Source organism: Phyllobates terribilis, unplaced genomic scaffold (genome assembly GCF_046119375.1).
Source record: "Phyllobates terribilis strain yellow unplaced genomic scaffold, ASM4611937v1 Scaffold_8__6_contigs__length_399053987, whole genome shotgun sequence".
In the NCBI taxonomy this organism is placed as follows: domain Eukaryota; kingdom Metazoa; phylum Chordata; class Amphibia; order Anura; family Dendrobatidae; genus Phyllobates; species Phyllobates terribilis.
The window spans coordinates 347333540-347358853 of NW_027362768.1; the positions used below are offsets into that span (position 1 = coordinate 347333540).

General features: G+C 45.6%; 19 non-coding genes across 19 annotated transcripts; all 19 read left to right on the forward strand.

Moving 5' to 3' along the window:
* Positions 1–511: 511 nt before the first annotated feature.
* On the forward strand, positions 512–702 carry LOC141158443 (U2 spliceosomal RNA). The gene has a single exon (XR_012248473.1). It is a non-coding gene; the product is annotated as a U2 spliceosomal RNA (small nuclear RNA).
* Positions 703–1821: 1119 nt separating this feature from the next.
* On the forward strand, positions 1822–2012 carry LOC141158444 (U2 spliceosomal RNA). The gene has a single exon (XR_012248474.1). It is a non-coding gene; the product is annotated as a U2 spliceosomal RNA (small nuclear RNA).
* A 1117-nt stretch (positions 2013–3129) lies between these two features.
* On the forward strand, positions 3130–3320 carry LOC141158445 (U2 spliceosomal RNA). The gene has a single exon (XR_012248475.1). It is a non-coding gene; the product is annotated as a U2 spliceosomal RNA (small nuclear RNA).
* Positions 3321–4438: 1118 nt separating this feature from the next.
* On the forward strand, positions 4439–4629 carry LOC141158446 (U2 spliceosomal RNA). The gene has a single exon (XR_012248476.1). It is a non-coding gene; the product is annotated as a U2 spliceosomal RNA (small nuclear RNA).
* A 1118-nt stretch (positions 4630–5747) lies between these two features.
* LOC141158447 (U2 spliceosomal RNA) lies at positions 5748–5938 on the forward strand. The gene has a single exon (XR_012248477.1). It is a non-coding gene; the product is annotated as a U2 spliceosomal RNA (small nuclear RNA).
* A 1120-nt stretch (positions 5939–7058) lies between these two features.
* On the forward strand, positions 7059–7249 carry LOC141158450 (U2 spliceosomal RNA). Its single transcript, XR_012248479.1, has one exon. It is a non-coding gene; the product is annotated as a U2 spliceosomal RNA (small nuclear RNA).
* Positions 7250–8367: 1118 nt separating this feature from the next.
* LOC141158451 (U2 spliceosomal RNA) lies at positions 8368–8558 on the forward strand. The gene has a single exon (XR_012248480.1). It is a non-coding gene; the product is annotated as a U2 spliceosomal RNA (small nuclear RNA).
* Positions 8559–9676: 1118 nt separating this feature from the next.
* On the forward strand, positions 9677–9867 carry LOC141159410 (U2 spliceosomal RNA). The gene has a single exon (XR_012249417.1). It is a non-coding gene; the product is annotated as a U2 spliceosomal RNA (small nuclear RNA).
* A 1120-nt stretch (positions 9868–10987) lies between these two features.
* On the forward strand, positions 10988–11178 carry LOC141158452 (U2 spliceosomal RNA). The gene has a single exon (XR_012248481.1). It is a non-coding gene; the product is annotated as a U2 spliceosomal RNA (small nuclear RNA).
* A 1119-nt stretch (positions 11179–12297) lies between these two features.
* On the forward strand, positions 12298–12488 carry LOC141158453 (U2 spliceosomal RNA). The gene has a single exon (XR_012248483.1). It is a non-coding gene; the product is annotated as a U2 spliceosomal RNA (small nuclear RNA).
* Positions 12489–13608: 1120 nt separating this feature from the next.
* LOC141158454 (U2 spliceosomal RNA) lies at positions 13609–13799 on the forward strand. The gene has a single exon (XR_012248484.1). It is a non-coding gene; the product is annotated as a U2 spliceosomal RNA (small nuclear RNA).
* Positions 13800–14912: 1113 nt separating this feature from the next.
* Positions 14913–15103, forward strand: LOC141158455 (U2 spliceosomal RNA). The gene has a single exon (XR_012248485.1). It is a non-coding gene; the product is annotated as a U2 spliceosomal RNA (small nuclear RNA).
* Positions 15104–16222: 1119 nt separating this feature from the next.
* On the forward strand, positions 16223–16413 carry LOC141158456 (U2 spliceosomal RNA). The gene has a single exon (XR_012248486.1). It is a non-coding gene; the product is annotated as a U2 spliceosomal RNA (small nuclear RNA).
* A 1119-nt stretch (positions 16414–17532) lies between these two features.
* LOC141158457 (U2 spliceosomal RNA) lies at positions 17533–17723 on the forward strand. The gene has a single exon (XR_012248487.1). It is a non-coding gene; the product is annotated as a U2 spliceosomal RNA (small nuclear RNA).
* A 1119-nt stretch (positions 17724–18842) lies between these two features.
* On the forward strand, positions 18843–19033 carry LOC141158458 (U2 spliceosomal RNA). The gene has a single exon (XR_012248489.1). It is a non-coding gene; the product is annotated as a U2 spliceosomal RNA (small nuclear RNA).
* Positions 19034–20153: 1120 nt separating this feature from the next.
* On the forward strand, positions 20154–20344 carry LOC141158459 (U2 spliceosomal RNA). The gene has a single exon (XR_012248490.1). It is a non-coding gene; the product is annotated as a U2 spliceosomal RNA (small nuclear RNA).
* Positions 20345–21457: 1113 nt separating this feature from the next.
* On the forward strand, positions 21458–21648 carry LOC141158461 (U2 spliceosomal RNA). The gene has a single exon (XR_012248492.1). It is a non-coding gene; the product is annotated as a U2 spliceosomal RNA (small nuclear RNA).
* Positions 21649–22764: 1116 nt separating this feature from the next.
* Positions 22765–22955, forward strand: LOC141158462 (U2 spliceosomal RNA). Its single transcript, XR_012248493.1, has one exon. It is a non-coding gene; the product is annotated as a U2 spliceosomal RNA (small nuclear RNA).
* A 1117-nt stretch (positions 22956–24072) lies between these two features.
* Positions 24073–24263, forward strand: LOC141160032 (U2 spliceosomal RNA). Its single transcript, XR_012250021.1, has one exon. It is a non-coding gene; the product is annotated as a U2 spliceosomal RNA (small nuclear RNA).
* The last annotated feature ends 1051 nt before the right edge of the window (positions 24264–25314 follow it).

The following is a 25314-nucleotide window of genomic DNA, read 5'->3' on the forward strand; positions in this document are numbered from 1 at the left end:
TGCTTATGGCGGTCTCTGTGAGCTTCTCAGTGACATTCAGCCATCCAGGTATCCCGCCTGCAGTAGACGGAATGTGGCAATGGAACGCTGGCTGCGCGTGTCATAATAGGCTCTGAGCCTTTATATACCTGCGCACAGCAGCAGCCACCTTCAGTCTGCTGCTGGACAGCCAGCAGCAGCAGCAGGAGAGGTAATTAATCAGCAACCCTCCTGCTAAGGGTAGACAGCTGCTCGTTCCACCCCCCCCCCCCGCCTTAATTGGTTCTCCTCCCTTCCAACGGTGTTGAGGCGGGTGGGAACAGCCGGGGGTTGAGGGTACTGTGCTAAAAGAGGTGGAGTTATGCAGATCTAAAACGCGTGGATTGCAGCAGCAGCAAGCCGTAAAGTGCAGGCATGTGAGGGATCTAGAGGTTGACAGCATGTCTTCTTAACGGGAGTCCAGGTGGCCATCTCCACAAATGGACTTTTCAGAATCCTTGGGTGGCACCGTAGTCGGAAACCAATTCTGGTTATCGCTTCTCGGCCTTTTGGCTAAGATCAAGTGTAGTATCTGTTCTTATCAGTTTAATATCTGATACGTCCCCTATCTGGGGACCATATATTAAATGGATTTTTAGAACAGGGAGATGGAAAAAGAGCTTGCTCTGTCCACTCCACGCATTGACCTGGTATTGCAGTATCTCCAGGACCGGTGCACCCCTTCTTTAATGCAGTTTCTAAAATCAGAAAGAATTGAATTCAATGCTTTTTGTTCATTTGGCTTGTTTGTCGGATTTTGGGATGGACTCTTTGGCTTTGCTTTTCTTCTCCTCATTGGATTTTTCATGTTAAAAGTTGCAGAAGCCAGATGACAAGCTCATTTTGGTTCAACTTCAGCAACTGTGCATTGCATTGCCATGTAATGTAATGCAATGCTATCTATCTAGCTCTCCCTCTATACTTCCTTTTGGATAAACAGACATATTAGGCAAGCATTTTGGAGCTTTCACCTAAATAACTACAGGTGGTGAGATAAGCTGCACAATATAATTGACCTTTCAGTATATTGTTGCACACACACCATCTATTTAGCAAATGCCCTTGTTATCAACAGCAGCCTTTTAAACTCACCTGAGCTAACAGGTATGTGAGCTGGTTACTCTGCTGCGCTTAAAATTTCTTTTTTGGTTTGCTACAATGCCTTTTCTGAAACGTTGTCTCCCTCTGCTGGAACACTGACTTCTTTCATTTAATGCCTGCAGACTATAAAAGAGAAACCAACCCAAAAAGTTTGGTTGATTAGTCTGTGGCATTCTTTTAAACTGTTGCTTATGGCGGTCTCTGTGAGCTTCTCAGTGACATTCAGCCATCCAGGTATCCCGCCTGCAGTAGACGGAATGTGGCAATGGAACGCTGGCTGCGCGTGTCATAATAGGCTCTGAGCCTTTATATACCTGCGCACAGCAGCAGCCACCTTCAGTCTGCTGCTGGACAGCCAGCAGCAGCAGCAGCAGCAGGAGAGGTAATTAATCAGCAACCCTCCTGCTAAGGGTAGACAGCTGCTCGTTTCACCCCCCCCCCCGCCTTAATTGGTTCTCCTCCCTTCCAACGGTGTTGAGGCGGGTGGGAACAGCCGGGGGTTGAGGGTACTGTGCTAAAAGAGGTGGAGTTATGCAGATCTAAAACGCGTGGATTGCAGCAGCAGCAAGCCGAAAAGTGCAGGCATGTGAGGGATCTAGAGGTTGACAGCATGTCTTCTTAACGGGAGTCCAGGTGGCCATCTCCACAAATGGACTTTTCAGAATCCTTGGGTGGCACCGTAGTCGGAAACCAATTCTGGTTATCGCTTCTCGGCCTTTTGGCTAAGATCAAGTGTAGTATCTGTTCTTATCAGTTTAATATCTGATACGTCCCCTATCTGGGGACCATATATTAAATGGATTTTTAGAACAGGGAGATGGAAAAAGAGCTTGCTCTGTCCACTCCACGCATTGACCTGGTATTGCAGTATCTCCAGGACCGGTGCACCCCTTCTTTAATGCAGTTTCTAAAATCAGAAAGAATTGAATTCAATGCTTTTTGTTCATTTGGCTTGTTTGTCGGATTTTGGGATGGACTCTTTGGCTTTGCTTTTCTTCTCCTCATTGGATTTTTCATGTTAAAAGTTGCAGAAGCCAGATGACAAGCTCATTTTGGTTCAACTTCAGCAACTGTGCATTGCATTGCCATGTAATGTAATGCAATGCTATCTATCTAGCTCTCCCTCTATACTTCCTTTTGGATAAACAGACATATTAGGCAAGCATTTTGGAGCTTTCACCTAAATAACTACAGGTGGTGAGATAAGCTGCACAATATAATTGACCTTTCAGTATATTGTTGCACACACACCATCTATTTAGCAAATGCCCTTGTTATCAACAGCAGCCTTTTAAACTCACCTGAGCTAACAGGTATGTGAGCTGGTTACTCTGCTGCGCTTAAAATTTCTTATTTGGTTTGCTACAATGCCTTTTCTGAAACGTTGTCTCCCTCTGCTGGAACACTGACTTCTTTCATTTAATGCCTGCAGACTATAAAAGAGAAACCAACCCAAAAAGTTTGGTTGATTAGTCTGTGGCATTCTTTTAAACTGTTGCTTATGGCGGTCTCTGTGAGCTTCTCAGTGACATTCAGCCATCCAGGTATCCCGCCTGCAGTAGACGGAATGTGGCAATGGAACGCTGGCTGCGCGTGTCATAATAGGCTCTGAGCCTTTATATACCTGCGCACAGCAGCAGCAACCTTCAGTCTGCTGCTGGACAGCCAGCAGCAGCAGCAGCAGGAGAGGTAATTAATCAGCAACCCTCCTGCTAAGGGTAGACAGCTGCTCGTTCCACCCCCCCCCCCCCGCCTTAATTGGTTCTCCTCCCTTCCAACGGTGTTGAGGCGGGTGGGAACAGCCGGGGGTTGAGGGTACTGTGCTAAAAGAGGTGGAGTTATGCAGATCTAAAACGCGTGGATTGCAGCAGCAGCAAGCCGAAAAGTGCAGGCATGTGAGGGATCTAGAGGTTGACAGCATGTCTTCTTAACGGGAGTCCAGGTGGCCATCTCCACAAATGGACTTTTCGAATCCTTGGGTGGCAGCGTAGTCGGAAACCAATTCTGGTTATCGCTTCTCGGCCTTTTGGCTAAGATCAAGTGTAGTATCTGTTCTTATCAGTTTAATATCTGATACGTCCCCTATCTGGGGACCATATATTAAATGGATTTTTAGAACAGGGAGATGGAAAAAGAGCTTGCTCTGTCCACTCCACGCATTGACCTGGTATTGCAGTATCTCCAGGACCGGTGCACCCCTTCTTTAATGCAGTTTCTAAAATCAGAAAGAATTGAATTCAATGCTTTTTGTTCATTTGGCTTGTTTGTCGGATTTTGGGATGGACTCTTTGGCTTTGCTTTTCTTCTCCTCATTGGATTTTTCATGTTAAAAGTTGCAGAAGCCAGATGACAAGCTCATTTTGGTTCAACTTCAGCAACTGTGCATTGCATTGCCATGTAATGTAATGCAATGCTATCTATCTAGCTCTCCCTCTATACTTCCTTTTGGATAAACAGACATATTAGGCAAGCATTTTGGAGCTTTCACCTAAATAACTACAGGTGGTGAGATAAGCTGCACAATATAATTGACCTTTCAGTATATTGTTGCACACACACCATCTATTTAGCAAATGCCCTTGTTATCAACAGCAGCCTTTTAAACTCACCTGAGCTAACAGGTATATGAGCTGGTTACTCTGCTGCGCTTAAAATTTCTTTTTTGGTTTGCTACAATGCCTTTTCTGAAACGTTGTCTCCCTCTGCTGGAACACTGACTTCTTTCATTTAATGCCTGCAGACTATAAAAGAGAAACCAACCCATAAAGTTTGGTTGATTAGTCTGTGGCATTCTTTTAAACTGTTGCTTATGGCGGTCTCTGTGAGCTTCTCAGTGACATTCAGCCATCCAGGTATCCCGCCTGCAGTAGACGGAATGTGGCAATGGAACGCTGGCTGCGCGTGTCATAATAGGCTCTGAGCCTTTATATACCTGCGCACAGCAGCAGCCACCTTCAGTCTGCTGCTGGACAGCCAGCAGCAGCAGCAGCAGCAGGAGAGGTAATTAATCAGCAACCCTCCTGCTAAGGGTAGACAGCTGCTCGTTCCACCCCCCCCCCGCCTTAATTGGTTCTCCTCCCTTCCAACGGTGTTGAGGCGGGTGGGAACAGCCGGGGGTTGAGGGTACTGTGCTAAAAGAGGTGGAGTTATGCAGATCTAAAACGCGTGGATTGCAGCAGCAGCAAGCCGAAAAGTGCAGGCATGTGAGGGATCTAGAGGTTGACAGCATGTCTTCTTAACGGGAGTCCAGGTGGCCATCTCCACAAATGGACTTTTCAGAATCCTTGGGTGGCACCGTAGTCGGAAACCAATTCTGGTTATCGCTTCTCGGCCTTTTGGCTAAGATCAAGTGTAGTATCTGTTCTTATCAGTTTAATATCTGATACGTCCCCTATCTGGGGACCATATATTAAATGGATTTTTAGAACAGGGAGATGGAAAAAGAGCTTGCTCTGTCCACTCCACGCATTGACCTGGTATTGCAGTATCTCCAGGACCGGTGCACCCCTTCTTTAATGCAGTTTCTAAAATCAGAAAGAATTGAATTCAATGCTTTTTGTTCATTTGGCTTGTTTGTCGGATTTTGGGATGGACTCTTTGGCTTTGCTTTTCTTCTCCTCATTGGATTTTTCATGTTAAAAGTTGCAGAAGCCAGATGACAAGCTCATTTTGGTTCAACTTCAGCAACTGTGCATTGCATTGCCATGTAATGTAATGCAATGCTATCTATCTAGCTCTCCCTCTATACTTCCTTTTGGATAAACAGACATATTAGGCAAGCATTTTGGAGCTTTCACCTAAATAACTACAGGTGGTGAGATAAGCTGCACAATATAATTGACCTTTCAGTATATTGTTGCACACACACCATCTATTTAGCAAATGCCCTTGTTATCAACAGCAGCCTTTTAAACTCACCTGAGCTAACAGGTATGTGAGCTGGTTACTCTGCTGCGCTTAAAATTTCTTTTTTGGTTTGCTACAATGCCTTTTCTGAAACGTTGTCTCCCTCTGCTGGAACACTGACTTCTTTCATTTAATGCCTGCAGACTATAAAAGAGAAACCAACCCAAAAAGTTTGGTTGATTAGTCTGTGGCATTCTTTTAAACTGTTGCTTATGGCGGTCTCTGTGAGCTTCTCAGTGACATTCAGCCATCCAGGTATCCCGCCTGCAGTAGACGGAATGTGGCAATGGAACGCTGGCTGCGCGTGTCATAATAGGCTCTGAGCCTTTATATACCTGCGCACAGCAGCAGCCACCTTCAGTCTGCTGCTGGACAGCCAGCAGCAGCAGCAGCAGCAGGAGAGGTAATTAATCAGCAACCCTCCTGCTAAGGGTAGACAGCTGCTCGTTCCACCCCCCCCCCGCCTTAATTGGTTCTCCTCCCTTCCAACGGTGTTGAGGCGGGTGGGAACAGCCGGGGGTTGAGGGTACTGTGCTAAAAGAGGTGGAGTTATGCAGATCTAAAACGCGTGGATTGCAGCAGCAGCAAGCCGAAAAGTGCAGGCATGTGAGGGATCTAGAGGTTGACAGCATGTCTTCTTAACGGGAGTCCAGGTGGCCATCTCCACAAATGGACTTTTCAGAATCCTTGGGTGGCACCGTAGTCGGAAACCAATTCTGGTTATCGCTTCTCGGCCTTTTGGCTAAGATCAAGTGTAGTATCTGTTCTTATCAGTTTAATATCTGATACGTCCCCTATCTGGGGACCATATATTAAATGGATTTTTAGAACAGGGAGATGGAAAAAGAGCTTGCTCTGTCCACTCCACGCATTGACCTGGTATTGCAGTATCTCCAGGACCGGTGCACCCCTTCTTTAATGCAGTTTCTAAAATCAGAAAGAATTGAATTCAATGCTTTTTGTTCATTTGGCTTGTTTGTCGGATTTTGGGATGGACTCTTTGGCTTTGCTTTTCTTCTCCTCATTGGATTTTTCATGTTAAAAGTTGCAGAAGCCAGATGACAAGCTCATTTTGGTTCAACTTCAGCAACTGTGCATTGCATTGCCATGTAATGTAATGCAATGCTATCTATCTAGCTCTCCCTCTATACTTCCTTTTGGATAAACAGACATATTAGGCAAGCATTTTGGAGCTTTCACCTAAATAACTACAGGTGGTGAGATAAGCTGCACAATATAATTGACCTTTCAGTATATTGTTGCACACACACCATCTATTTAGCAAATGCCCTTGTTATCAACAGCAGCCTTTTAAACTCACCTGAGCTAACAGGTATGTGAGCTGGTTCCTCTGCTGCGCTTAAAATTTCTTTTTTGGTTTGCTACAATGCCTTTTCTGAAACGTTGTCTCCCTCTGCTGGAACACTGACTTCTTTCATTTAATGCCTGCAGACTATAAAAGAGAAACCAACCCAAAAAGTTTGGTTGATTAGTCTGTGGCATTCTTTTAAACTGTTGCTTATGGCGGTCTCTGTGAGCTTCTCAGTGACATTCAGCCATCCAGGTATCCCGCCTGCAGTAGACGGAATGTGGCAATGGAACGCTGGCTGCGCGTGTCATAATAGGCTCTGAGCCTTTATATACCTGCGCACAGCAGCAGCCACCTTCAGTCTGCTGCTGGACAGCCAGCAGCAGCAGCAGCAGCAGCAGGAGAGGTAATTAATCAGCAACCCTCCTGTTAAGGGTAGACAGCTGCTCGTTCCACCCCCCCCCGCCTTAATTGGTTCTCCTCCCTTCCAACGGTGTTGAGGCGGGTGGGAACAGCCGGGGGTTGAGGGTACTGTGCTAAAAGAGGTGGAGTTATGCAGATCTAAAACGCGTGGATTGCAGCAGCAGCAAGCCGAAAAGTGCAGGCATGTGAGGGATCTAGAGGTTGACAGCATGTCTTCTTAACGGGAGTCCAGGTGGCCATCTCCACAAATGGACTTTTCAGAATCCTTGGGTGGCACCGTAGTCGGAAACCAATTCTGGTTATCGCTTCTCGGCCTTTTGGCTAAGATCAAGTGTAGTATCTGTTCTTATCAGTTTAATATCTGATACGTCCCCTATCTGGGGACCATATATTAAATGGATTTTTAGAACAGGGAGATGGAAAAAGAGCTTGCTCTGTCCACTCCACGCATTGACCTGGTATTGCAGTATCTCCAGGACCGGTGCACCCCTTCTTTAATGCAGTTTCTAAAATCAGAAAGAATTGAATTCAATGCTTTTTGTTCATTTGGCTTGTTTGTCGGATTTTGGGATGGACTCTTTGGCTTTGCTTTTCTTCTCCTCATTGGATTTTTCATGTTAAAAGTTGCAGAAGCCAGATGACAAGCTCATTTTGGTTCAACTTCAGCAACTGTGCATTGCATTGCCATGTAATGTAATGCAATGCTATCTATCTAGCTCTCCCTCTATACTTCCTTTTGGATAAACAGACATATTAGGCAAGCATTTTGGAGCTTTCACCTAAATAACTACAGGTGGTGAGATAAGCTGCACAATATAATTGACCTTTCAGTATATTGTTGCACACACACCATCTATTTAGCAAATGCCCTTGTTATCAACAGCAGCCTTTTAAACTCACCTGAGCTAACAGGTATGTGAGCTGGTTACTCTGCTGCGCTTAAAATTTCTTTTTTGGTTTGCTACAATGCCTTTTCTGAAACGTTGTCTCCCTCTGCTGGAACACTGACTTCTTTCATTTAATGCCTGCAGACTATAAAAGAGAAACCAACCCAAAAAGTTTGGTTGATTAGTCTGTGGCATTCTTTTAAACTGTTGCTTATGGCGGTCTCTGTGAGCTTCTCAGTGACATTCAGCCATCCAGGTATCCCGCCTGCAGTAGACGGAATGTGGCAATGGAACGCTGGCTGCGCGTGTCATAATAGGCTCTGAGCCTTTATATACCTGCGCACAGCAGCAGCCACCTTCAGTCTGCTGCTGGACAGCCAGCAGCAGCAGCAGCAGCAGGAGAGGTAATTAATCAGCAACCCTCCTGCTAAGGGTAGACAGCTGCTCGTTCCACCCCCCCCCCGCCTTAATTGGTTCTCCTCCCTTCCAACGGTGTTGAGGCGGGTGGGAACAGCCGGGGGTTGAGGGTACTGTGCTAAAAGAGGTGGAGTTATGCAGATCTAAAACGCGTGGATTGCAGCAGCAGCAAGCCGAAAAGTGCAGGCATGTGAGGGATCTAGAGGTTGACAGCATGTCTTCTTAACGGGAGTCCAGGTGGCCATCTCCACAAATGGACTTTTCAGAATCCTTGGGTGGCACCGTAGTCGGAAACCAATTCTGGTTATCGCTTCTCGGCCTTTTGGCTAAGATCAAGTGTAGTATCTGTTCTTATCAGTTTAATATCTGATACGTCCCCTATCTGGGGACCATATATTAAATGGATTTTTAGAACAGGGAGATGGAAAAAGAGCTTGCTCTGTCCACTCCACGCATTGACCTGGTATTGCAGTATCTCCAGGACCGGTGCACCCCTTCTTTAATGCAGTTTCTAAAATCAGAAAGAATTGAATTCAATGCTTTTTGTTCATTTGGCTTGTTTGTCGGATTTTGGGATGGACTCTTTGGCTTTGCTTTTCTTCTCCTCATTGGATTTTTCATGTTAAAAGTTGCAGAAGCCAGATGACAAGCTCATTTTGGTTCAACTTCAGCAACTGTGCATTGCATTGCCATGTAATGTAATGCAATGCTATCTATCTAGCTCTCCCTCTATACTTCCTTTTGGATAAACAGACATATTAGGCAAGCATTTTGGAGCTTTCACCTAAATAACTACAGGTGGTGAGATAAGCTGCACAATATAATTGACCTTTCAGTATATTGTTGCACACACACCATCTATTTAGCAAATGCCCTTGTTATCAACAGCAGCCTTTTAAACTCACCTGAGCTAACAGGTATGTGAGCTGGTTACTCTGCTGCGCTTAAAATTTCTTTTTTGGTTTGCTACAATGCCTTTTCTGAAACGTTGTCTCCCTCTGCTGGAACACTGACTTCTTTCATTTAATGCCTGCAGACTATAAAAGAGAAACCAACCCAAAAAGTTTGGTTGATTAGTCTGTGGCATTCTTTTAAACTGTTGCTTATGGCGGTCTCTGTGAGCTTCTCAGTGACATTCAGCCATCCAGGTATCCCGCCTGCAGTAGACGGAATGTGGCAATGGAACGCTGGCTGCGCGTGTCATAATAGGCTCTGAGCCTTTATATACCTGCGCACAGCAGCAGCCACCTTCAGTCTGCTGCTGGACAGCCAGCAGCAGCAGCAGCAGCAGGAGAGGTAATTAATCAGCAACCCTCCTGCTAAGGGTAGACAGCTGCTCGTTCCACCCCCCCCCCGCCTTAATTGGTTCTCCTCCCTTCCAACGGTGTTGAGGCGGGTGGGAACAGCCGGGGGTTGAGGGTACTGTGCTAAAAGAGGTGGAGTTATGCAGATCTAAAACGCGTGGATTGCAGCAGCAGCAAGCCGAAAAGTGCAGGCATGTGAGGGATCTAGAGGTTGACAGCATGTCTTCTTAACGGGAGTCCAGGTGGCCATCTCCACAAATGGACTTTTCAGAATCCTTGGGTGGCACCGTAGTCGGAAACCAATTCTGGTTATCGCTTCTCGGCCTTTTGGCTAAGATCAAGTGTAGTATCTGTTCTTATCAGTTTAATATCTGATACGTCCCCTATCTGGGGACCAAATATTAAATGGATTTTTAGAACAGGGAGATGGAAAAAGAGCTTGCTCTGTCCACTCCACGCATTGACCTGGTATTGCAGTATCTCCAGGACCGGTGCACCCCTTCTTTAATGCAGTTTCTAAAATCAGAAAGAATTGAATTCAATGCTTTTTGTTCATTTGGCTTGTTTGTCGGATTTTGGGATGGACTCTTTGGCTTTGCTTTTCTTCTCCTCATTGGATTTTTCATGTTAAAAGTTGCAGAAGCCAGATGACAAGCTCATTTTGGTTCAACTTCAGCAACTGTGCATTGCATTGCCATGTAATGTAATGCAATGCTATCTATCTAGCTCTCCCTCTATACTTCCTTTTGGATAAACAGACATATTAGGCAAGCATTTTGGAGCTTTCACCTAAATAACTACAGGTGGTGAGATAAGCTGCACAATATAATTGACCTTTCAGTATATTGTTGCACACACACCATCTATTTAGCAAATGCCCTTGTTATCAACAGCAGCCTTTTAAACTCACCTGAGCTAACAGGTATGTGAGCTGGTTCCTCTGCTGCGCTTAAAATTTCTTTTTTGGTTTGCTACAATGCCTTTTCTGAAACGTTGTCTCCCTCTGCTGGAACACTGACTTCTTTCATTTAATGCCTGCAGACTATAAAAGAGAAACCAACCCAAAAAGTTTGGTTGATTAGTCTGTGGCATTCTTTTAAACTGTTGCTTATGGCGGTCTCTGTGAGCTTCTCAGTGACATTCAGCCATCCAGGTATCCCGCCTGCAGTAGACGGAATGTGGCAATGGAACGCTGGCTGCGCGTGTCATAATAGGCTCTGAGCCTTTATATACCTGCGCACAGCAGCAGCCACCTTCAGTCTGCTGCTGGACAGCCAGCAGCAGCAGCAGCAGCAGCAGGAGAGGTAATTAATCAGCAACCCTCCTGTTAAGGGTAGACAGCTGCTCGTTCCACCCCCCCCCGCCTTAATTGGTTCTCCTCCCTTCCAACGGTGTTGAGGCGGGTGGGAACAGCCGGGGGTTGAGGGTACTGTGCTAAAAGAGGTGGAGTTATGCAGATCTAAAACGCGTGGATTGCAGCAGCAGCAAGCCGAAAAGTGCAGGCATGTGAGGGATCTAGAGGTTGACAGCATGTCTTCTTAACGGGAGTCCAGGTGGCCATCTCCACAAATGGACTTTTCAGAATCCTTGGGTGGCACCGTAGTCGGAAACCAATTCTGGTTATCGCTTCTCGGCCTTTTGGCTAAGATCAAGTGTAGTATCTGTTCTTATCAGTTTAATATCTGATACGTCCCCTATCTGGGGACCATATATTAAATGGATTTTTAGAACAGGGAGATGGAAAAAGAGCTTGCTCTGTCCACTCCACGCATTGACCTGGTATTGCAGTATCTCCAGGACCGGTGCACCCCTTCTTTAATGCAGTTTCTAAAATCAGAAAGAATTGAATTCAATGCTTTTTGTTCATTTGGCTTGTTTGTCGGATTTTGGGATGGACTCTTTGGCTTTGCTTTTCTTCTCCTCATTGGATTTTTCATGTTAAAAGTTGCAGAAGCCAGATGACAAGCTCATTTTGGTTCAACTTCAGCAACTGTGCATTGCATTGCCATGTAATGTAATGCAATGCTATCTATCTAGCTCTCCCTCTATACTTCCTTTTGGATAAACAGACATATTAGGCAAGCATTTTGGAGCTTTCACCTAAATAACTACAGGTGGTGAGATAAGCTGCACAATATAATTGACCTTTCAGTATATTGTTGCACACACACCATCTATTTAGCAAATGCCCTTGTTATCAACAGCAGCCTTTTAAACTCACCTGAGCTAACAGGTATGTGAGCTGGTTACTCTGCTGCGCTTAAAATTTCTTTTTTGGTTTGCTACAATGCCTTTTCTGAAACGTTGTCTCCCTCTGCTGGAACACTGACTTCTTTCATTTAATGCCTGCAGACTATAAAAGAGAAACCAACCCAAAAAGTTTGGTTGATTAGTCTGTGGCATTCTTTTAAACTGTTGCTTATGGCGGTCTCTGTGAGCTTCTCAGTGACATTCAGCCATCCAGGTATCCCGCCTGCAGTAGACGGAATGTGGCAATGGAACGCTGGCTGCGCGTGTCATAATAGGCTCTGAGCCTTTATATACCTGCGCACAGCAGCAGCCACCTTCAGTCTGCTGCTGGACAGCCAGCAGCAGCAGCAGCAGCAGGAGAGGTAATTAATCAGCAACCCTCCTGCTAAGGGTAGACAGCTGCTCGTTCCACCCCCCCCCCCGCCTTAATTGGTTCTCCTCCCTTCCAACGGTGTTGAGGCGGGTGGGAACAGCCGGGGGTTGAGGGTACTGTGCTAAAAGAGGTGGAGTTATGCAGATCTAAAACGCGTGGATTGCAGCAGCAGCAAGCCGAAAAGTGCAGGCATGTGAGGGATCTAGAGGTTGACAGCATGTCTTCTTAACGGGAGTCCAGGTGGCCATCTCCACAAATGGACTTTTCAGAATCCTTGGGTGGCACCGTAGTCGGAAACCAATTCTGGTTATCGCTTCTCGGCCTTTTGGCTAAGATCAAGTGTAGTATCTGTTCTTATCAGTTTAATATCTGATACGTCCCCTATCTGGGGACCATATATTAAATGGATTTTTAGAACAGGGAGATGGAAAAAGAGCTTGCTCTGTCCACTCCACGCATTGACCTGGTATTGCAGTATCTCCAGGACCGGTGCACCCCTTCTTTAATGCAGTTTCTAAAATCAGAAAGAATTGAATTCAATGCTTTTTGTTCATTTGGCTTGTTTGTCGGATTTTGGGATGGACTCTTTGGCTTTGCTTTTCTTCTCCTCATTGGATTTTTCATGTTAAAAGTTGCAGAAGCCAGATGACAAGCTCATTTTGGTTCAACTTCAGCAACTGTGCATTGCATTGCCATGTAATGTAATGCAATGCTATCTATCTAGCTCTCCCTCTATACTTCCTTTTGGATAAACAGACATATTAGGCAAGCATTTTGGAGCTTTCACCTAAATAACTACAGGTGGTGAGATAAGCTGCACAATATAATTGACCTTTCAGTATATTGTTGCACACACACCATCTATTTAGCAAATGCCCTTGTTATCAACAGCAGCCTTTTAAACTCACCTGAGCTAACAGGTATGTGAGCTGGTTACTCTGCTGCGCTTAAAATTTCTTTTTTGGTTTGCTACAATGCCTTTTCTGAAACGTTGTCTCCCTCTGCTGGAACACTGACTTCTTTCATTTAATGCCTGCAGACTATAAAAGAGAAACCAACCCAAAAAGTTTGGTTGATTAGTCTGTGGCATTCTTTTAAACTGTTGCTTATGGCGGTCTCTGTGAGCTTCTCAGTGACATTCAGCCATCCAGGTATCCCGCCTGCAGTAGACGGAATGTGGCAATGGAACGCTGGCTGCGCGTGTCATAATAGGCTCTGAGCCTTTATATACCTGCGCACAGCAGCAGCCACCTTCAGTCTGCTGCTGGACAGCCAGCAGCAGCAGCAGCAGCAGGAGAGGTAATTAATCAGCAACCCTCCTGCTAAGGGTAGACAGCTGCTCGTTCCACCCCCCCCCCCCGCCTTAATTGGTTCTCCTCCCTTCCAACGGTGTTGAGGCGGGTGGGAACAGCCGGGGGTTGAGGGTACTGTGCTAAAAGAGGTGGAGTTATGCAGATCTAAAACGCGTGGATTGCAGCAGCAGCAAGCCGAAAAGTGCAGGCATGTGAGGGATCTAGAGGTTGACAGCATGTCTTCTTAACGGGAGTCCAGGTGGCCATCTCCACAAATGGACTTTTCAGAATCCTTGGGTGGCACCGTAGTCGGAAACCAATTCTGGTTATCGCTTCTCGGCCTTTTGGCTAAGATCAAGTGTAGTATCTGTTCTTATCAGTTTAATATCTGATACGTCCCCTATCTGGGGACCATATATTAAATGGATTTTTAGAACAGGGAGATGGAAAAAGAGCTTGCTCTGTCCACTCCACGCATTGACCTGGTATTGCAGTATCTCCAGGACCGGTGCACCCCTTCTTTAATGCAGTTTCTAAAATCAGAAAGAATTGAATTCAATGCTTTTTGTTCATTTGGCTTGTTTGTCGGATTTTGGGATGGACTCTTTGGCTTTGCTTTTCTTCTCCTCATTGGATTTTTCATGTTAAAAGTTGCAGAAGCCAGATGACAAGCTCATTTTGGTTCAACTTCAGCAACTGTGCATTGCATTGCCATGTAATGTAATGCAATGCTATCTATCTAGCTCTCCCTCTATACTTCCTTTTGGATAAACAGACATATTAGGCAAGCATTTTGGAGCTTTCACCTAAATAACTACAGGTGGTGAGATAAGCTGCACAATATAATTGACCTTTCAGTATATTGTTGCACACACACCATCTATTTAGCAAATGCCCTTGTTATCAACAGCAGCCTTTTAAACTCACCTGAGCTAACAGGTATGTGAGCTGGTTACTCTGCTGCGCTTAAAATTTCTTTTTTGGTTTGCTACAATGCCTTTTCTGAAACGTTGTCTCCCTCTGCTGGAACACTGACTTCTTTCATTTAATGCCTGCAGACTATAAAAGAGAAACCAACCCAAAAAGTTTGGTTGATTAGTCTGTGGCATTCTTTAAAACTGTTGCTTATGGCGGTCTCTGTGAGCTTCTCAGTGACATTCAGCCATCCAGGTATCCCGCCTGCAGTAGACGGAATGTGGCAATGGAACGCTGGCTGCGCGTGTCATAATAGGCTCTGAGCCTTTATATACCTGCGCACAGCAGCAGCCACCTTCAGTCTGCTGCTGGACAGCCAGCAGCAGCAGCAGGAGAGGTAATTAATCAGCAACCCTCCTGCTAAGGGTAGACAGCTGCTCGTTCCACCCCCCCCCCCGCCTTAATTGGTTCTCCTCCCTTCCAACGGTGTTGAGGCGGGTGGGAACAGCCGGGGGTTGAGGGTACTGTGCTAAAAGAGGTGGAGTTATGCAGATCTAAAACGCGTGGATTGCAGCAGCAGCAAGCCGAAAAGTGCAGGCATGTGAGGGATCTAGAGGTTGACAGCATGTCTTCTTAACGGGAGTCCAGGTGGCCATCTCCACAAATGGACTTTTCAGAATCCTTGGGTGGCACCGTAGTCGGAAACCAATTCTGGTTATCGCTTCTCGGCCTTTTGGCTAAGATCAAGTGTAGTATCTGTTCTTATCAGTTTAATATCTGATACGTCCCCTATCTGGGGACCATATATTAAATGGATTTTTAGAACAGGGAGATGGAAAAAGAGCTTGCTCTGTCCACTCCACGCATTGACCTGGTATTGCAGTATCTCCAGGACCGGTGCACCCCTTCTTTAATGCAGTTTCTAAAATCAGAAAGAATTGAATTCAATGCTTTTTGTTCATTTGGCTTGTTTGTCGGATTTTGGGATGGACTCTTTGGCTTTGCTTTTCTTCTCCTCATTGGATTTTTCATGTTAAAAGTTGCAGAAGCCAGATGACAAGCTCATTTTGGTTCAACTTCAGCAACTGTGCATTGCATTGCCATGTAATGTAATGCAATGCTATCTATCTAGCTCTCCCTCTATACTTCCTTTTGGATAAACAGACATATTAGGCAAGCATTTTGGAGCTTTCACCTAAATAACTACAGGTGGTGAGATAAGCTGCACAATATAATTGACCTTTCAGTATATTGTTGCACACACACCATCTATTTAGCAAATGCCCTTGTTATCAACAGCAGCCTTTTAAACTCACCTGAGCTAACAGGTATGTGAGCTGGTTACTCTGCTGCGCTTAAAATTTCTTTTTTGGTTTGCTACAATGCCTTTTCTGAAACGTTGTCTCCCTCTGCTGGAACACTGACTTCTTTCATTTAATGCCTGCAGACTATAAAAGAGAAACCAACCCAAAAAGTTTGGTTGATTAGTCTGTGGCATTCTTTTAAACTGTTGCTTATGGCGGTCTCTGTGAGCTTCTCAGTGACATTCAGCCATCCAGGTATCCCGCCTGCAGTAGACGGAATGTGGCAATGGAACGCTGGCTGCGCGTGTCATAATAGGCTCTGAGCCTTTATATACCTGCGCACAGCAGCAGCCACCTTCAGTCTGCTGCTGGACAGCCAGCAGCAGCAGCAGCAGCAGGAGAGGTAATTAATCAGCAACCCTCCTGCTAAGGGTAGACAGCTGCTCGTTCCACCCCCCCCCCCGCCTTAATTGGTTCTCCTCCCTTCCAACGGTGTTGAGGCGGGTGGGAACAGCCGGGGGTTGAGGGTACTGTGCTAAAAGAGGTGGAGTTATGCAGATCTAAAACGCGTGGATTGCAGCAGCAGCAAGCCGAAAAGTGCAGGCATGTGAGGGATCTAGAGGTTGACAGCATGTCTTCTTAACGGGAGTCCAGGTGGCCATCTCCACAAATGGACTTTTCAGAATCCTTGGGTGGCACCGTAGTCGGAAACCAATTCTGGTTATCGCTTCTCGGCCTTTTGGCTAAGATCAAGTGTAGTATCTGTTCTTATCAGTTTAATATCTGATACGTCCCCTATCTGGGGACCATATATTAAATGGATTTTTAGAACAGGGAGATGGAAAAAGAGCTTGCTCTGTCCACTCCACGCATTGACCTGGTATTGCAGTATCTCCAGGACCGGTGCACCCCTTCTTTAATGCAGTTTCTAAAATCAGAAAGAATTGAATTCAATGCTTTTTGTTCATTTGGCTTGTTTGTCGGATTTTGGGATGGACTCTTTGGCTTTGCTTTTCTTCTCCTCATTGGATTTTTCATGTTAAAAGTTGCAGAAGCCAGATGACAAGCTCATTTTGGTTCAACTTCAGCAACTGTGCATTGCATTGCCATGTAATGTAATGCAATGCTATCTATCTAGCTCTCCCTCTATACTTCCTTTTGGATAAACAGACATATTAGGCAAGCATTTTGGAGCTTTCACCTAAATAACTACAGGTGGTGAGATAAGCTGCACAATATAATTGACCTTTCAGTATATTGTTGCACACACACCATCTATTTAGCAAATGCCCTTGTTATCAACAGCAGCCTTTTAAACTCACCTGAGCTAACAGGTATGTGAGCTGGTTCCTCTGCTGCGCTTAAAATTTCTTTTTTGGTTTGCTACAATGCCTTTTCTGAAACGTTGTCTCCCTCTGCTGGAACACTGACTTCTTTCATTTAATGCCTGCAGACTATAAAAGAGAAACCAACCCAAAAAGTTTGGTTGATTAGTCTGTGGCATTCTTTTAAACTGTTGCTTATGGCGGTCTCTGTGAGCTTCTCAGTGACATTCAGCCATCCAGGTATCCCGCCTGCAGTAGACGGAATGTGGCAATGGAACGCTGGCTGCGCGTGTCATAATAGGCTCTGAGCCTTTATATACCTGCGCACAGCAGCAGCCACCTTCAGTCTGCTGCTGGACAGCCAGCAGCAGCAGCAGCAGCAGGAGAGGTAATTAATCAGCAACCCTCCTGTTAAGGGTAGACAGCTGCTCGTTCCACCCCCCCCCCCGCCTTAATTGGTTCTCCTCCCTTCCAACGGTGTTGAGGCGGGTGGGAACAGCCGGGGGTTGAGGGTACTGTGCTAAAAGAGGTGGAGTTATGCAGATCTAAAACGCGTGGATTGCAGCAGCAGCAAGCCGAAAAGTGCAGGCATGTGAGGGATCTAGAGGTTGACAGCATGTCTTCTTAACGGGAGTCCAGGTGGCCATCTCCACAAATGGACTTTTCAGAATCCTTGGGTGGCACCGTAGTCGGAAACCAATTCTGGTTATCGCTTCTCGGCCTTTTGGCTAAGATCAAGTGTAGTATCTGTTCTTATCAGTTTAATATCTGATACGTCCCCTATCTGGGGACCATATATTAAATGGATTTTTAGAACAGGGAGATGGAAAAAGAGCTTGCTCTGTCCACTCCACGCATTGACCTGGTATTGCAGTATCTCCAGGACCGGTGCACCCCTTCTTTAATGCAGTTTCTAAAATCAGAAAGAATTGAATTCAATGCTTTTTGTTCATTTGGCTTGTTTGTCGGATTTTGGGATGGACTCTTTGGCTTTGCTTTTCTTCTCCTCATTGGATTTTTCATGTTAAAAGTTGCAGAAGCCAGATGACAAGCTCATTTTGGTTCAACTTCAGCAACTGTGCATTGCATTGCCATGTAATGTAATGCAATGCTATCTATCTAGCTCTCCCTCTATACTTCCTTTTGGATAAACAGACATATTAGGCAAGCATTTTGGAGCTTTCACCTAAATAACTACAGGTGGTGAGATAAGCTGCACAATATAATTGACCTTTCAGTATATTGTTGCACACACACCATCTATTTAGCAAATGCCCTTGTTATCAACAGCAGCCTTTTAAACTCACCTGAGCTAACAGGTATGTGAGCTGGTTACTCTGCTGCGCTTAAAATTTCTTTTTTGGTTTGCTACAATGCCTTTTCTGAAACGTTGTCTCCCTCTGCTGGAACACTGACTTCTTTCATTTAATGCCTGCAGACTATAAAAGAGAAACCAACCCAAAAAGTTTGGTTGATTAGTCTGTGGCATTCTTTTAAACTGTTGCTTATGGCGGTCTCTGTGAGCTTCTCAGTGACATTCAGCCATCCAGGTATCCCGCCTGCAGTAGACGGAATGTGGCAATGGAACGCTGGCTGCGCGTGTCATAATAGGCTCTGAGCCTTTATATACCTGCGCACAGCAGCAGCCACCTTCAGTCTGCTGCTGGACAGCCAGCAGCAGCAGCAGCAGCAGGAGAGGTAATTAATCAGCAACCCTCCTGTTAAGGGTAGACAGCTGCTCGTTCCACCCCCCCCCCCGCCTTAATTGGTTCTCCTCCCTTCCAACGGTGTTGAGGCGGGTGGGAACAGCCGGGGGTTGAGGGTACTGTGCTAAAAGAGGTGGAGTTATGCAGATCTAAAACGCGTGGATTGCAGCAGCAGCAAGCCGAAAAGTGCAGGCATGTGAGGGATCTAGAGGTTGACAGCATGTCTTCTTAACGGGAGTCCAGGTGGCCATCTCCACAAATGGACTTTTCAGAATCCTTGGGTGGCACCGTAGTCGGAAACCAATTCTGGTTATCGCTTCTCGGCCTTTTGGCTAAGATCAAGTGTAGTATCTGTTCTTATCAGTTTAATATCTGATACGTCCCCTATCTGGGGACCATATATTAAATGGATTTTTAGAACAGGGAGATGGAAAAAGAGCTTGCTCTGTCCACTCCACGCATTGACCTGGTATTGCAGTATCTCCAGGACCGGTGCACCCCTTCTTTAATGCAGTTTCTAAAATCAGAAAGAATTGAATTCAATGCTTTTTGTTCATTTGGCTTGTTTGTCGGATTTTGGGATGGACTCTTTGGCTTTGCTTTTCTTCTCCTCATTGGATTTTTCATGTTAAAAGTTGCAGAAGCCAGATGACAAGCTCATTTTGGTTCAACTTCAGCAACTGTGCATTGCATTGCCATGTAATGTAATGCAATGCTATCTATCTAGCTCTCCCTCTATACTTCCTTTTGGATAAACAGACATATTAGGCAAGCATTTTGGAGCTTTCACCTAAATAACTACAGGTGGTGAGATAAGCTGCACAATATAATTGACCTTTCAGTATATTGTTGCACACACACCATCTATTTAGCAAATGCCCTTGTTATCAACAGCAGCCTTTTAAACTCACCTGAGCTAACAGGTATGTGAGCTGGTTACTCTGCTGCGCTTAAAATTTCTTTTTTGGTTTGCTACAATGCCTTTTCTGAAACGTTGTCTCCCTCTGCTGGAACACTGACTTCTTTCATTTAATGCCTGCAGACTATAAAAGAGAAACCAACCCAAAAAGTTTGGTTGATTAGTCTGTGGCATTCTTTTAAACTGTTGCTTATGGCGGTCTCTGTGAGCTTCTCAGTGACATTCAGCCATCCAGGTATCCCGCCTGCAGTAGACGGAATGTGGCAATGGAACGCTGGCTGCGCGTGTCATAATAGGCTCTGAGCCTTTATATACCTGCGCACAGCAGCAGCCACCTTCAGTCTGCTGCTGGACAGCCAGCAGCAGCAGCAGCAGCAGGAGAGGTAATTAATCAGCAACCCTCCTGCTAAGGCTAGACAGCTGCTCGTTCCACCCCCCCCCCCCGCCTTAATTGGTTCTCCTCCCTTCCAACGGTGTTGAGGCGGGTGGGAACAGCCGGGGGTTGAGGGTACTGTGCTAAAAGAGGTGGAGTTATGCAGATCTAAAACGCGTGGATTGCAGCAGCAGCAAGCCGAAAAGTGCAGGCATGTGAGGGATCTAGAGGTTGACAGCATGTCTTCTTAACGGGAGTCCAGGTGGCCATCTCCACAAATGGACTTTTCAGAATCCTTGGGTGGCACCGTAGTCGGAAACCAATTCTGGTTATCGCTTCTCGGCCTTTTGGCTAAGATCAAGTGTAGTATCTGTTCTTATCAGTTTAATATCTGATACGTCCCCTATCTGGGGACCATATATTAAATGGATTTTTAGAACAGGGAGATGGAAAAAGAGCTTGCTCTGTCCACTCCACGCATTGACCTGGTATTGCAGTATCTCCAGGACCGGTGCACCCCTTCTTTAATGCAGTTTCTAAAATCAGAAAGAATTGAATTCAATGCTTTTTGTTCATTTGGCTTGTTTGTCGGATTTTGGGATGGACTCTTTGGCTTTGCTTTTCTTCTCCTCATTGGATTTTTCATGTTAAAAGTTGCAGAAGCCAGATGACAAGCTCATTTTGGTTCAACTTCAGCAACTGTGCATTGCATTGCCATGTAATGTAATGCAATGCTATCTATCTAGCTCTCCCTCTATACTTCCTTTTGGATAAACAGACATATTAGGCAAGCATTTTGGAGCTTTCACCTAAATAACTACAGGTGGTGAGATAAGCTGCACAATATAATTGACCTTTCAGTATATTGTTGCACACACACCATCTATTTAGCAAATGCCCTTGTTATCAACAGCAGCCTTTTAAACTCACCTGAGCTAACAGGTATGTGAGCTGGTTACTCTGCTGCGCTTAAAATTTCTTTTTTGGTTTGCTACAATGCCTTTTCTGAAACGTTGTCTCCCTCTGCTGGAACACTGACTTCTTTCATTTAATGCCTGCAGACTATAAAAGAGAAACCAACCCAAAAAGTTTGGTTGATTAGTCTGTGGCATTCTTTTAAACTGTTGCTTATGGCGGTCTCTGTGAGCTTCTCAGTGACATTCAGCCATCCAGGTATCCCGCCTGCAGTAGACGGAATGTGGCAATGGAACGCTGGCTGCGCGTGTCATAATAGGCTCTGAGCCTTTATATACCTGCGCACAGCAGCAGCCACCTTCAGTCTGCTGCTGGACAGCCAGCAGCAGCAGCAGGAGAGGTAATTAATCAGCAACCCTCCTGCTAAGGGTAGACAGCTGCTCGTTCCACCCCCCCCCCCGCCTTAATTGGTTCTCCTCCCTTCCAACGGTGTTGAGGCGGGTGGGAACAGCCGGGGGTTGAGGGTACTGTGCTAAAAGAGGTGGAGTTATGCAGATCTAAAACGCGTGGATTGCAGCAGCAGCAAGCCGAAAAGTGCAGGCATGTGAGGGATCTAGAGGTTGACAGCATGTCTTCTTAACGGGAGTCCAGGTGGCCATCTCCACAAATGGACTTTTCAGAATCCTTGGGTGGCACCGTAGTCGGAAACCAATTCTGGTTATCGCTTCTCGGCCTTTTGGCTAAGATCAAGTGTAGTATCTGTTCTTATCAGTTTAATATCTGATACGTCCCCTATCTGGGGACCATATATTAAATGGATTTTTAGAACAGGGAGATGGAAAAAGAGCTTGCTCTGTCCACTCCACGCATTGACCTGGTATTGCAGTATCTCCAGGACCGGTGCACCCCTTCTTTAATGCAGTTTCTAAAATCAGAAAGAATTGAATTCAATGCTTTTTGTTCATTTGGCTTGTTTGTCGGATTTTGGGATGGACTCTTTGGCTTTGCTTTTCTTCTCCTCATTGGATTTTTCATGTTAAAAGTTGCAGAAGCCAGATGACAAGCTCATTTTGGTTCAACTTCAGCAACTGTGCATTGCATTGCCATGTAATGTAATGCAATGCTATCTATCTAGCTCTCCCTCTATACTTCCTTTTGGATAAACAGACATATTAGGCAAGCATTTTGGAGCTTTCACCTAAATAACTACAGGTGGTGAGATAAGCTGCACAATATAATTGACCTTTCAGTATATTGTTGCACACACACCATCTATTTAGCAAATGCCCTTGTTATCAACAGCAGCCTTTTAAACTCACCTGAGCTAACAGGTATGTGAGCTGGTTACTCTGCTGCGCTTAAAATTTCTTTTTTGGTTTGCTACAATGCCTTTTCTGAAACGTTGTCTCCCTCTGCTGGAACACTGACTTCTTTCATTTAATGCCTGCAGACTATAAAAGAGAAACCAACCCAAAAAGTTTGGTTGATTAGTCTGTGGCATTCTTTTAAACTGTTGCTTATGGCGGTCTCTGTGAGCTTCTCAGTGACATTCAGCCATCCAGGTATCCCGCCTGCAGTAGACGGAATGTGGCAATGGAACGCTGGCTGCGCGTGTCATAATAGGCTCTGAGCCTTTATATACCTGCGCACAGCAGCAGCCACCTTCAGTCTGCTGCTGGACAGCCAGCAGCAGCAGCAGCAGGAGAGGTAATTAATCAGCAACCCTCCTGCTAAGGGTAGACAGCTGCTCGTTCCACCCCCCCCCCCGCCTTAATTGGTTCTCCTCCCTTCCAACGATGTTGAGGCGGGTGGGAACAGCCGGGGGTTGAGGGTACTGTGCTAAAAGAGGTGGAGTTATGCAGATCTAAAACGCGTGGATTGCAGCAGCAGCAAGCCGAAAAGTGCAGGCATGTGAGGGATCTAGAGGTTGACAGCATGTCTTCTTAACGGGAGTCCAGGTGGCCATCTCCACAAATGGACTTTTCAGAATCCTTGGGTGGCACCGTAGTCGGAAACCAATTCTGGTTATCGCTTCTCGGCCTTTTGGCTAAGATCAAGTGTAGTATCTGTTCTTATCAGTTTAATATCTGATACGTCCCCTATCTGGGGACCATATATTAAATGGATTTTTAGAACAGGGAGATGGAAAAAGAGCTTGCTCTGTCCACTCCACGCATTGACCTGGTATTGCAGTATCTCCAGGACCGGTGCACCCCTTCTTTAATGCAGTTTCTAAAATCAGAAAGAATTGAATTCAATGCTTTTTGTTCATTTGGCTTGTTTGTCGGATTTTGGGATGGACTCTTTGGCTTTGCTTTTCTTCTCCTCATTGGATTTTTCATGTTAAAAGTTGCAGAAGCCAGATGACAAGCTCATTTTGGTTCAACTTCAGCAACTGTGCATTGCATTGCCATGTAATGTAATGCAATGCTATCTATCTAGCTCTCCCTCTATACTTCCTTTTGGATAAACAGACATATTAGGCAAGCATTTTGGAGCTTTCACCTAAATAACTACAGGTGGTGAGATAAGCTGCACAATATAATTGACCTTTCAGTATATTGTTGCACACACACCATCTATTTAGCAAATGCCCTTGTTATCAACAGCAGCCTTTTAAACTCACCTGAGCTAACAGGTATGTGAGCTGGTTACTCTGCTGCGCTTAAAATTTCTTTTTTGGTTTGCTACAATGCCTTTTCTGAAACGTTGTCTCCCTCTGCTGGAACACTGACTTCTTTCATTTAATGCCTGCAGACTATAAAAGAGAAACCAACCCAAAAAGTTTGGTTGATTAGTCTGTGGCATTCTTTTAAACTGTTGCTTATGGCGGTCTCTGTGAGCTTCTCAGTGACATTCAGCCATCCAGGTATCCCGCCTGCAGTAGACGGAATGTGGCAATGGAACGCTGGCTGCGCGTGTCATAATAGGCTCTGAGCCTTTATATACCTGCGCACAGCAGCAGCCACCTTCAGTCTGCTGCTGGACAGCCAGCAGCAGCAGCAGCAGCAGGAGAGGTAATTAATCAGAAACCCTCCTGCTAAGGGTAGACAGCTGCTCGTCCCCCCCCCCCCCGCCTTAATTGGTTCTCCTCCCTTCCAACGGTGTTGAGGCGGGTGGGAACAGCCGGGGGTTGAGGGTACTGTGCTAAAAGAGGTGGAGTTATGCAGATCTAAAACGCGTGGATTGCAGCAGCAGCAAGCCGAAAAGTGCAGGCATGTGAGGGATCTAGAGGTTGACAGCATGTCTTCTTAACGGGAGTCCAGGTGGCCATCTCCACAAATGGACTTTTCAGAATCCTTGGGTGGCACCGTAGTCGGAAACCAATTCTGGTTATCGCTTCTCGGCCTTTTGGCTAAGATCAAGTGTAGTATCTGTTCTTATCAGTTTAATATCTTATACGTCCCCTATCTGGGGACCATATATTAAATGGATTTTTAGAACAGGGAGATGGAAAAAGAGCTTGCTCTGTCCACTCCACGCGTTGACCTGGTATTGCAGTATCTCCAGGACCGGTGCACCCCTTCTTTAATGCAGTTTCTAAAATCAGAAAGAATTGAATTCAATGCTTTTTGTTCATTTGGCTTGTTTGTCGGATTTTGGGATGGACTCTTTGGCTTTGCTTTTCTTCTCCTCATTGGATTTTTCATGTTAAAAGTTGCAGAAGCCAGATGACAAGCTCATTTTGGTTCAACTTCAGCAACTGTGCATTGCATTGCCATGTAATGTAATGCAATGCTATCTATCTAGCTCTCCCTCTATACTTCCTTTTGGATAAACAGACATATTAGGCAAGCATTTTGGAGCTTTCACCTAAATAACTACAGGTGGTGAGATAAGCTGCACAATATAATTGACCTTTCAGTATATTGTTGCACACACACCATCTATTTAGCAAATGCCCTTGTTATCAACAGCAGCCTTTTAAACTCACCTGAGCTAACAGGTATGTGAGCTGGTTACTCTGCTGCGCTTAAAATTTCTTTTTTGGTTTGCTACAATGCCTTTTCTGAAACGTTGTCTCCCTCTGCTGCAACACTGACTTCTTTCATTTAATGCCTGCAGACTATAAAAGAGAAACCAACCCAAAAAGTTTGGTTGATTAGTCTGTGGCATTCTTTTAAACTGTTGCTTATGGCGGTCTCTGTGAGCTTCTCAGTGACATTCAGCCATCCAGGTATCCCGCCTGCAGTAGACGGAATGTGGCAATGGAACGCTGGCTGCGCGTGTCATAATAGGCTCTGAGCCTTTATATACCTGCGCACAGCAGCAGCCACCTTCAGTCTGCTGCTGGACAGCCAGCAGCAGCAGCAGCAGCAGGAGAGGTAATTAATCAGCAACCCTCCTGCTAAGGGTAGACAGCTGCTCGTTCCACCCCCCCCCGCCTTAATTGGTTCTCCTCCCTTCCAACGGTGTTGAGGCGGGTGGGAACAGCCGGGGGTTGAGGGTACTGTGCTAAAAGAGGTGGAGTTATGCAGATCTAAAACGCGTGGATTGCAGCAGCAGCAAGCCGAAAAGTGCAGGCATGTGAAGGATCTAGAGGTTGACAGCATGTCTTCTTAACGGGAGTCCAGGTG